Genomic DNA, 12,714 nt, shown 5'->3' with positions numbered 1-12,714 from the left:
TCTGGTTTGTGAGAAGCTTATACCCAAACCTGCCCCAAATGGAACAAAATTTTTACCACGACATGTTGATGCCGCTCCATGATAGCATGCCAAGTTTCATGAATTTCAGACGAGTTTTGGATTTACTAAAATTTAAAAACCAGGTATCTAAATGTTTGCGGCCGAGTGACGGTGGCAGGGTGTTTGAAATTCATTCCCATTTCTTGCATGGGACCTAAGCATGCAACCAAGGACACATATTTGATTTTTCAACCAATTTATATGCATGGAGAATGTGCATATAGTTCAAATTTGGATTATGCACATAAAATGCCTGAAAAACCCAGTTAATGTATAAAAATGTCCAAACGAACCCCGAAAAATTCAAAAATTTAACACAACACTCCTGTTGTTCTATGTTGACAGTCGAAATTTTTTGAAAGCAATAAGAGGCAACGGATGTCATTTTGTCCCCAAAGGTGGCACGTTCCCTATCGAAACCATCACGCTTGTTGGAAGCTCTGGTTTGTGAGATGCTTATACCCAAACCTGCCCCAAATGGGACAAAAAAATTTACCATGGCATGTTGATGTCGCTCCATGATAGCATGCCAAGTTTCATGAATTTCAGACGAGTTTTGGATTTACTAGAATTTAAAAACGAGGTATCTCAATGTTTGCAACCGAGTGACGGTGGCAGGGTGTTTGAAATTCATTCTCATTTCTTGCATGGGACCTAAAATCCAACCAAGGACGCAGATTTGATTTTTCAACCCGTGTATATGCACTAGAGCATGTGCATGTAGTTCAAATTTGAATTATGCACCTGAAATGGCTACAAAACCAAGTTAATGTATAAAAATGTCCAAATGAACCCTGAATAGTTCCAATTTATTTGACGACAAACCTATAGTTGCCTGTTCATTGCAGATAAAAGTTCTAGCAATTCAAACACCATCCTTTCCATCTGTGACCCAATTACGTAATTCAAATCAAGACGATAAATCAAGTAGATCGCACACAGTTTATTATCACCAACCGTGTGAGACGCAACACAAAATATCTTGAAGCACTGTTGGTGTATAGTACGCCTATGTCTTACGCAAGAAGGTGCGTCGGCTACAGTCCACACTCGGCATGTCAAGCACACTAGCTCACTCCCCAATTATCATTTCACCGTTCATTCGTCGCCGGTGAAAGATGGGGACGTGGACCTACGTCGGGAGGGCAACTTCAGTGGCCCACTCCGGCGAGAGCGTGGCCGCAGCTGCCAGGCGCGTGCTAACAAGCTTCGTGAGGGCGACCATAGTCTGTGTCCGGGCGGCCGAGGCAGCCCAAATGGCCGCTGTTGCTTCTCAGGCGGCGGCAGCAGCATCTGCCTCGGGGATAGCAACTCACGAGAGCGGAGCAACAGATGTCTGTTCCGTAGTGGCGGCCTTAGCCCTGATGGAGGACGCCCATTACCATGTCGAGCCTGTCCACGCCCATCTTGTGGCGGTCACTGCACAAATTGAACGAAGCTTCTCTGACAATGGTTGGCAACCCACGGTCGAAGAGTTGGCAATCGCCGAGAGAGTTCGAGCAGCCGTCCGTTCCTGCGCGGCATACCTTGCCACGACGGAGCCCGCCAAAGCCCAGATCGCAGCCGCCCACGCCCAGCTCGTGGCGGCCTATTCCAAAGATATGGCGGACGTGGATGGCGAGATGCTTGCCAAGTATGGTGCAATTGATGCCATGGAGCCCCTTCCCCAGGAGACCGTCGGGTGTGAGCTGGACATGGAGGCAGCGGCGGAGATCGATGAGCACCAGTCGTAGTAGTACTCTTTGTTTTGTTTAATTAAGAGAGCCAGTCTTTAATTTGTTATAGTAATGTTTAGGTCAGCTAGCTCTGTTTAATTGCTGAACTTGTTGATTAAGAAGTGTGGGTGTGTTGTAGTCTCCTTTGTGTACCCAAATTATGCAATGACGTAGATGACCACTGTAACCAGGGAAATTCGAACCAAAATTTTTTACGTTCAAACTCATCACACACGGGTTAAGCTATCTGAATCGTTTGTGATGTTCACATATCATACACAGTTCTGAATAAGGGACCGTGTCTGATGACACTTTGCGCGCCAGTTTTTTCGCTGAAGCGATTCCAATTTTTCGGCTTCCGCGGAAATATCTACCTCCCCGCCCCCTCCCCCTTACCACAAGCCACATTTCCCCATGTTTCCGCCTTCCTTTCCAAGTTGAAACCTTCACTCCTTGCTTGCAGCGCCGCCTACTCGCCGGCGAACCTCCTCCACGCTGCTCGGCCTCGCCTATCCAGGCAGGTAATCCACACCCGACCCCATCCTCCTCCTCCTTCGACATCCCACATTCCTCGACCGCCGGCGCGAGTGCGACATCTTCCACCCAAATCACCGACCCTCCACCAAATAAGCGCCACCCTAAGCCATGGTGCGCACAGTATAGCCAGGATCTCAAGGATCATTTGGCAGCGGAGAAGCAAATTGCGGCCACACGCGCGGATGAGGTCGCGATGGCTACCATTTGTGTCGACCCCCAGATCTTGGAGGAGCACCTCGTCGTCGAGGCCACCATCGACGCCTCACGCGCCGACGACACGACGCAGTTGGCTGTTTGGTTCAATTCTGCAATGCGATGTTCAATTGTTGTGGGTGCATTCTGTTATTGTATACCATGTGAGAAATAAATCGAATTTGGCTGTACTAAATACATGAGAAACAAATACAATTGCTAGATTTCCAAGTTGTTAAGCATGCTTTGTTTGGTTAACTGTCTGATCTTCTATTAGGAGTATGTTATATTGTGCAATGTGGTGCTCAGTTAACATTTGTTTCATTTGATGTGGTGTTTAGTTAACTGTCTTGTTTGGTTCAATTCTGCAATGCGATGTTCAATTGTTGTGGGTGCATTATGTTATTGAATACCATCTGAGGAATAAATTGAATTTGGCTATACTAAATAGATGAGAAACAAATACAATTGCTATATTTCCAAGTTGTTAAGCATGCTTGGTTTGGTTAACTGTCTGATCTTCTATTAGGAGTATGTTATATTGTGCAATGTGGTGCTTAGTTCACATTTGGTTCATTTGTTATGGTGTTTAGTTAACTGTCTTGTTTGGTTCAATTCTGCAATGCGATGTTCAATTGTTGTGGGTGCATTCTGTTATTGTATACCATGTGAGGAATAAATTGAATTTGTTTGTACTAAATACATGAGAAACAAATACAATTGCTATATTTCCAAGTTGTTAAGCATGCTTGGTTTGGTTAACTGTCTGATCTTCTATTAGGAGTATGTTATATTGTGCAATGTGGTGCTCAGTTAATGTTTGGTTCATTTGTTGTGGTGTTTAGCTAACTGCTTGGTTCAATTCTGCAATGCAATGTCCAATTGTTGTGGCTGCATTTCGTTATTGTATACAATGTGAGGAATAAATCGAATTTGGTTGCACTTAATACATGAGAAACATATACAAGTGCTATATTTCCTAGTTCTTAATCATGCTTGGTTTGGATAAATGGGTTTTCCATGTGGCTTGAATTAATCTGATGAATCTGCAATGTGCTTATTTTTCATCAACATATTTTACTGATAGCATGCGAACGCTTACTTAACCTGATGACTAACTACCTTATATGTGTTGCAGGGAAACAATGGGAAGCACTGAGGTTTACAATCGAGGTTAGCACGTGCATGGTCCATTGTCTAATATCACATTATTGTGCAATTACAGGAACCATTCTAACATTTAGGTTTTTAACAATTTGGTCTGGCACAAGTAGGTCATGCTGTCAAAGGTTTTGACCCACTGTTCGACCCTTTTTGCATATGGGGAAATGAGTTGTCCATGAATATCAGTCAAGTCAAGAAACTCAGAAAGATTGTTAGGATAAAGAAATTAGCGACAAAAAACCACAAGATCTTTGTCTACACAGTGAAGAAGACATCAGTTCACTATAGGATGGTACTAACTATTACACCTTGCCTTTTTTATTTCTTTGCCCCATTTTCAATATAGAGAAGATATTTATGTGCATCCTTGTTTTCAGGCCTTTCCAAAGCAGTTCACTGATGATTACCTCTCAAACCACCTGTATGGTCAGGAGGCGAGGAAGGTATTCATACAACACCCACGGTTCAGTATTGAAGTGTTCCTGAAGAGGACGAAGAATGGACGGTCAATCATCCATAGGAACTGGCCTAAAGTTACAAAGACCTTCAACATCAATGAAGGCTCAATATTCGTCTTCTGCTTCAGCAAGTTTTCCATATGAGATACATCTGTCTATGTACCGTCTATGATGCTAATTTTGAAAGGTTATAGATATTGCATGTGAAACTTGGTGCTGGTGTAGTTGTGTAATGGGGTAGCTGAGTGCTGAAGCTATATGATGTTGTACTCTGATGTATTTCAATTATGAAAATGAAATATATTGTGTGCTTAATATGAAATGTCAATTAGATTAATAAATGGATTATTAATAATAGGACAATTAGCCTGCTAATTTGGATTTTCTATTACAAACGGTTATTGAGAAAACAACATGTTTGATGCATTCAATAACACACACAATTTCTAGGAATAAACCGTGTTAGATTAATGAACAATCACACATGACCTTCTCTTGAAAACTGTTTGCGTTAGGCCACCTTGTGCAAACGTTTACCACATAAAAACTGTGTGTGATGACAACCTTTGCCACACAGTTTCTTCTACGCACAGTGGGTGATGCATTCAATAACGCAAATGATAAAATTGTTAATATTGTGTGCAATGGCAATGCTATCACAAATGATTTAACAGGGAAAATTGTGTGTGATGTACCTATGAACTGAAACATTTTCCTTGGAGCGGCGGTGTGGGATGTACATACGAATGGAAACATTTAGCTTGGACTGACTGTGTGGGATGTACTTGCGACCGGAAACAATTTTGCCTGTATAATTGTATTTTTTAGCTCTACTGTACGTATTTCCGTATTTAAGCGCTCGCCGGTCGCACACGAACTCATTTTGCTGAGCATGTGTGCCAGGAGGGCATATCCCCGATGGTTTCTGGGTCGTGTGGGAAGGACCCCCTATCACCGTTACTCACTAGGCGACGGTTCCAAATGTCGTCGCGGAAAGGGGTTAAAACCTGTTTGTATAGCACCGACGCGTACTAGTGATGTGTGGATACATAAACAAATACCGTGTCCCTAGTGAGCCTCTACTAGACTAGCTCGTTGATCAAAGATGGTTAAGGTTTCCTAAGCATAGACATGTGTTGTCACTTGATAACGGGATCACATCATTAGGAGAATGATGTGATGGACAAGATTCATCCGTTAGCTTAGCATTTGATCGTTCAGTTTATTGCTATTGCTTTTTTAATGTCAAATACATATTCCTTCGACTATGAGATTATGCAACTCCCGGATACCAGAGGAATGCCTTGTGTGCTATCAAACGTCACAACGTAACTAGGTGATCGTAAAGATGCTCTACAGGTATCTCCGAAGGTGTTTGTTGAGTTGGCATAGATTGAGATTAGGATTTGTCACTCCGTGTATCGGAAAGGTATCTCTAGGCCCTCTCGGTAATACACATCATAAGAAGCCTTGCAAGCAAAGTGACTAAGGAGTTAGTTGCAATATGATGTATTACGGAATGAGTAATGAGACTTACCGGTAAAAAGATTGAACTAGCTATGAAGATACCAATGATCGAATCTCGGGCAAGTAACACACCGATGGACAAAGGGAATTACGTATATTGTCATAAGGTTCGACCAATAAAGATCTGATACGTTCATTTTGCATCATGTTTTCTTACTGTTATTTATAATGTTTTTATCCATAATAATGCTTTTTGGAGTAATTCTAATGCCTTTTCTCTCATAATATGCAAGGTATACACAAAGAGGGAGAATTCCGGCAGTTGGAAATCTGGACCTGGAAAAGCTACATCAGGCCACCTATTCTGCACAACTCCAAATGAATTGAAACTTCACGGAGAATTTGTATGGAATATTTGAGGAATATTGGAGCAAATAGCTACCAAGTGGGCCCAGGCACGCCCTGGTGGGTTGTGCTCACCCAGGCCCTCCTTCGGTGCCCATCTTCAAGTATATAAGTCATTTTGACCAAGAAAAAATAAGGAGAGGACTTTCGGGATGGAGCGCCGCTGTCTCGAGGCGGAACTTGGGCAGGAGCACTTTTGCCCTCCAGTGGAGCGATTGCGCTGGGGGAACTTCCCTCCCGGAGGGGGAAATCATCGTCATCATCATCACCAACAACTCTCCCATCTTGGGGAAGGCAATCTCCATCAACATCTTCAACAACACCATCTCCTCTCAAACCCTAGTTCATCTCTTGTGTTCAATCTTGTTAACGGAGCTATAGATTGGTGCTTGTGGGTGACTAGTAGTGTTGATTACATCTTGTAGTTGATTACTATATGGTTTATTTGGTGGAAGATTATATGTTCAGATCCAATATGCTATTTAATACCCCTCTGATCTTGAGCATGATTATCGTTTATGAGTAGTTACTTTTTTTCTTGAGGTCATGGGAGAAATCATGTTGCATGTAATCATGTGAACTTGATATGTGTTCGATATTTTGATAGTATGCATATTTTGATTCCCTAGTGGTGTCATGTGAACATCGACTACATGACACTTCACCATATTTGGGCCTAAGGGAATGCATTATGGAGTAGCAATTAGATTGTGGGTTGCAAGAGTGACAGAAGCTTAAACCCCAGTTTATGCGCTATTCCGTAAGGGACCGATTGGATCCAAAAGTTTAATGCTATGGTTAGAATTTATTCTTAATACTTTTCTCATAGTTGCGGATGCTTGTGGGAGGGTTAATCATAAGTAGGAGGTTTGTTCAAGTAAGAACAACACCTAAGCACCGGTACACCCTGATACGTCTCCAATGTATCTATAATTTTTGATTGTTCCATGTTGTTATATTATCAATCCTGGATGTTTTATAGTCATTTTGTATCATTATTTGGTACTAACCTATTGACATAGTGCCAAATGCTGTTTTTTCCATGTTTTTTACATCACAGAAAATCAATACCAAACGGAGTCCAAATGCCAAAAAACTTTACGGAGATTTTTTATGGACCAGAAGACACGTAATGGGCCCTGGTTGCGCCTAGGGGGTGCTTCGTGGAGAGCACAACCCACCAGGGCATGCCAGGAGGCCCAGGCGTGCCCTGGTGGGTTGTGCCCACCTCGGGTGCCCCCCGGACCGCCTCTTTTCTGCTCTATAAATACCCCAATATTCCCAAAACCCTAGGGGAGTCGACGAAATATTCATCCATCCTCCGCAGAGTCCAGAACCACCAGATCCAATCTAGACACCATCTCGTATGGGGTTCACCGCCTCCATTGGTGCCTCTCCGATCATGTGTGGGTAGTTCTTTGTAGACCTTCGGGTCCATAGTTACTAGCTAGATGGCTTCCTCTCTCTCTCTCTCTCTGAATTCTCAATACAATGGTCTCTTGCAGATCCATATGATGTAACTCTTTTGCGATGTGTTTGTTGGGATCGATGAACTTTGAGTTTATGATCAAATCTATCTTTTTATATCCATGAAAGTATTTGAGTTTCTTTGATCTCTTTTATGCATGATCTCTTATAGCCTCGTATTTCTTCTCCGATATTTGGGTTTTGTTTGTCCAACTTGATCTATTTATCTTGCAATGGGAAGAGGTGCTTTGTAGTGGGTTCGATCTTACGGTGCTTGATCCCAATGACAGAAGGGGAACCAACACGTATGTGTCATTGCTACTAAGGATAAAACGATGTGGTCTATCTCTACATAGATAGATCTTGTCTACATCATGTCATCATTCTTATTGCATTACTCCGTTTCCCCATGAACCGAATACACTAGATGCATGATGGATAGCGGTCGATGTGTGGAGTAATAGTAGTAGATGTAGGCAGTAGTCGGTCTACTAATCTTGGACGGGATGCCTATGTAATGATAATTGCCTGGATATCGTCATGATTATTTGAAGTTCTATCAATTGCCCAACAGTAATTTGTTCACCCACCGTTTGCTATTTTTCTCAAGTGCCACTAGTGAAACATACGCCCCCCGGTCTTTTTCTCATATTATTTGCCTTGGCGATCTATTTTCCTTTGCTTTTATTTTCAGATCTATTAAACTAAAAATGCAAAAATACCTTGCTACAATCTATTCTTATTTATTTTATTTGGTGTTCGATCTATCAATCTACTACAATTTGTCTCACATCTGTTTGCCTATCTTGAGGCGCCTTTCCCGGAAGGGATTGACAACCCCTTTAACACGTCGGGTAGCGAGGATTTGTTATCTGTGTGCAGGTGTTGTTTATGTTGTGTTGCTTGGTTCTCCTACTGGTTTGATAACCTTGGTTTCACATCTGAGGTTAATACCTACCTCTATTGTGCTACATCATCCCTTCGTCTTTGGGGAAATACCGACGTAGCTTCAAGCCGCATCACACCCACATATCAAATTATCAATGTACCGAACACAAATTAAGCCAACATGATGAAAGTGACTAGATGAGATTCCCGTGTACCAACAAGAATGCTTTGCTTATCATAAGAGACCGTTTTGGCCTGTCCTTCACCTCAAAAGGATTGGGCTACCTTGCTGCACTTTTGTTACTACTATTGTTACTTGCTCGTTACAAATTACCTTGCTATCAAACTACTCTGCTACTTACAATTTCAGCACTTGCAGACATTACCTTACTGAAAACCACTTGTCATTTCCTTCTACTCCTCGTTGGGTTCGACACTCTTACTTATCAAAAAGAGCTACAATTGATCCCCTATACTTGTGGGTCATCAAGGCTATTTTCTGGCACCGTTTCCGGGGAGTGAAGCGCCTTTGGTAAGTGGAATTTGGTAAGGAAACATTTGTATAGTGTGCTGAAATTTATTGTCACTTGTTACTATGGAAAACAATCCTTTGAGGGGTTTGTTCGGGGTATCTTCACCTCGACTGGAACCACAATTAGCTACCCCTCAACCTACTGCACCTACTGAAAATATTGAATATGAAATTTCTTCGGGTATGATAGAACAACTGCTAGCTAATCCTTATGCAGGAGATGGAACCAAACATCCTGATATGCACTTGATATATGTACAACAAATTTGTGGATTGTTCAAGCTTGCAAGTTTACCCGAAGATGAAGTTATGAAGAAGGTTTTCCCTTTATCTTTGAAGGGAAAAAGCATTGGCATGGTATAGGCTATGCGATTATATTGGATCTTGGAATTGGAATCGTTTGAAATTGGAGTTCCACCAAAAAAATTATCCTATGCATCTAGTTCATCGTGATCGGAATTATATATATAATTTTTGGCCTCATGAAGGAGAAAGTATCGCTCTAGCTTGGGGGAGGCTTAAGTCAATGTTATACTCATGCCCCAATCATGAGCTCTCAAGAGAAATTATTATCCAAAACTTTTATGCTCGGCTTTCCCGTAATGATCAAACCATGCTTGATACTTCTTGTGCTGGTTCTTTTATGAAGAAGACTATTGAATTCCAGGGGGGTCTTTTGGAAAGAATTAAACGCAACTCTGAAGATTGGGAACTCGACAAAGGTAAAGAGTCAGGTATTAAACTTAAGCCCTATTCAAGAATTCGTCCGATTAACCAGTTAACTTGCCGATTAATCCCTACTCTTAGGGTCACCGAGTAGCCGATAAACCGATAAATCGTCCGATTAATTGATTAAATGGCTGATTAACTTGCCGATTAGCCTATTAATCCCCTACTCGCCAGCCAACCAAGCAGCTACCAGTTAACGATTTCCTCAACAATGAACTTAAGTATGACTGTGCTAAATCTTTTATGGATACCAATGCTTTTCAAAAGTATAGCACTAAATATGGACTTGACTCGGAGATAGTAGCCTCCTTTTGTGAATCATTTGCTACTCATGTTGATCTCCATAAAGAGAAGTGGTTTAAATATCACCCACCTATTAAAGAAGAAATTAAAGAACCGGTACCAGTTAAAGAAGAAACTACACTTTACAATGATGATCCAGTTGTTCCTTCTAGTTATATTGAGAAACCACCTTTCCTTGTTAGGATAAAGAAACATGCTAAAGTTTCAACTGTGGTTAACAAAAGCTATATTAGAACACCTAAACCTGATGAACAAATTAAAATAGAACCTAGTATTGCTATGGTTAAAGATCTCTTAGAAGAAGATATGCATGGGCATGTTATTTACTTCTGTGAAGAAGCTGCTAGAATTGCCAAACCTGATAAAAAGGATAAACATAGACCTGTTGTTAGCATGCCCGTCATCTCAGTTAAAATAGGAGATCACTGTTATCATGGTTTATGTGACATAGGTGCTAGTGTGAGTGCTATTCCTTACACCTTATACCAAGAAACTATGAATGACATAGCACCCGCAGAGATATAAGACATAGATGTTACTATTAAACTTGCTAATAGAGACACTATTTCACCAACTGGGATTGTTAGAGATGTTGAAGTTTTGTGTGGGAAAATAAAATACCCTACTGATTTTCTTGTTCTTGGTTCCCCACAATATGACTTTTGTCCCATTATATTTGGTAGACCTTTCTTGAACACTGTTAATGCTAAGATAGATTGTGAGAAACAAACTATCGGTGTTAGTTTTGGTGATGAGTCTCATGAGTTTAATTTTTCCAAGTTTAGTAGAAAGCTTCATGAAAAAGAATTGCCTAGTAAGGATGAATTAATTGGTCTTGCTTCTATTGCTGTACCACCTACTGATCCTTTAGAACAGTATTTGCTAGACCATGAAAATGATTTTCATATGCATGAAAGAAATGAAATAGATAAGATTTTCTTTGAACAACGTCCTCTACTTAAACACAATTTACCTATTGAAACTCTAGGAGGTCCTCCTCCACCTAAAGGTGATCATGTGTTTGAATTAAAACAACTGCCAGACACTTTGAAGTATGCTTATCTTGATGAAAAGAAGATATATCCTATTATTATTAGTGCTAACCTTTCAGAACATTAAGAAGAAAGATTATTGAAAGTTCTAAGGAAGCACCGAGCTGCTATTGGATATACTCTTGATGATTTAAAGGGCATTAGTCCCATTCTATGCCAGCACAAAATTAATATGGAACCTGATGCTAAACTCGTTGTTGATCACCAACGTCAGTTAAATCCTAAGATGAAAGAAGTGGTAAGAACGGAAATACTAAAACTTCTGGAAGCAGGTATAATCTACCCTATAGCTGATATTAGATGGGTAAGTCTTGTTCATTGTGTTCCTAAGAAAGGAGGTATAACTGTTGTTTCTAATGATAAGAATGAACTTATTCCATAAAGAATTGTTACAAGTTATAGAATGGTAATTGATTTTACAAAAATTAAACAAAGAAACTAGGAAAGATCATTACCCTCTACCTTTTATTGATCAAATGCTTGAAAGATTATCTAAGCACACACACTTTTACTTCCTTGATGGATATTCTGGTTTTTCACAAATACCTGTTTCTCAAGCTGATCAAGAAAAGACCACTTTTACTTGTCCCTTTGGAACCTATGCTTATAGACGTATGCCTTTCGGTTTATGTAATGAACCTCCTATCTTTCAAAGATGTACGACTGCTATATTCTCTGATTTTTGTGAAAAGATTGTTGAGGTTTTCATGGATGACTTCTCTGTTTATGGGAAGTCTTTTAATGATTGTTTAAGAAATCTTGATCGAGTTTTGTAGAGATGTGAACAAACAAATCTTGTCTTGAATTAGGAGAAGTGCCACTTTATGGTTAATGAAGGCATTCTCTTGGGTCATAAAATTTCTGAAAGAGGTATTGAAGTGGGCAAAGCTAAGGTTGATGCAATTGAGAAAATGCCATGTCCTAAAGATATAAAAGGTATTCGTAGTTTCTTAGGTCATGCTGGTTTCCATAGGAGATTTATTAAAGACTTTTCTAAAATTTCTAGGCCTCTTACGAATCTTTTGCAAAAGGATATTCCTTCTGTTTTTGATGATGATTGTTTAGATGCCTTTGAAACACTCAAGAAAGCCTTAATTTCCGCACCTATTGTTTAACCACCTGATTGGAACTTGCCTTTTGAAATTATGTGTGATGCTAGTGATTATGCTATTGGTGTTGTTCTAGGACAAAGAGTTGATAACAAAATAAATGTTATTCATTATTCTAGTAAAACTCTAGACAGTGCTCAACGAAACTATGCTACTACTGAAAAAGAATTCTTGGCAGTGGTGTTTGCTTGTGATAAATTTAGACCTTATATTGTTGATTCCAAAGTAACTTTTCACACAGACCATGCTGCTATTAAATATCTTATGGAAAATAAAGATGCCAAACCTAGACTTATTCGATGGGTTCTCTTGTTACAAGAATTTTTTCTACATATCATTGATAGAAAAGGAGCTCAGAACCCCGTAGCTGATAATTTATCTAGGCTTGAAAATGTGCTTGATGACCCACTAACTATTGATGATAGTTTTCCTGATGAGCAGTTAGCTGCAATAAATGTTGCTCACAATACTCCTTGGTATGCTAATTACATTGTTGCTAAATATTTACCACCTAGCTTTACTTACCAACAAAAGAAAAAATTCTTCTACGATTTAAGACATTACTTTGGGGATGACCCACATCTTTATAAAGAAGGAGTAGATGGTATTATTAGACGTTGTGTACCTGAGAATGAA

The sequence above is a fragment of the Triticum urartu genome, chromosome 1A, assembly GCF_056163025.1.
Source record: "Triticum urartu cultivar PI428250 chromosome 1A, HENAU_Tu73, whole genome shotgun sequence".
Taxonomy (NCBI): Eukaryota; Viridiplantae; Streptophyta; class Magnoliopsida; order Poales; family Poaceae; genus Triticum; species Triticum urartu.
Note: the sequence above shows the minus strand (reverse complement) of the source record.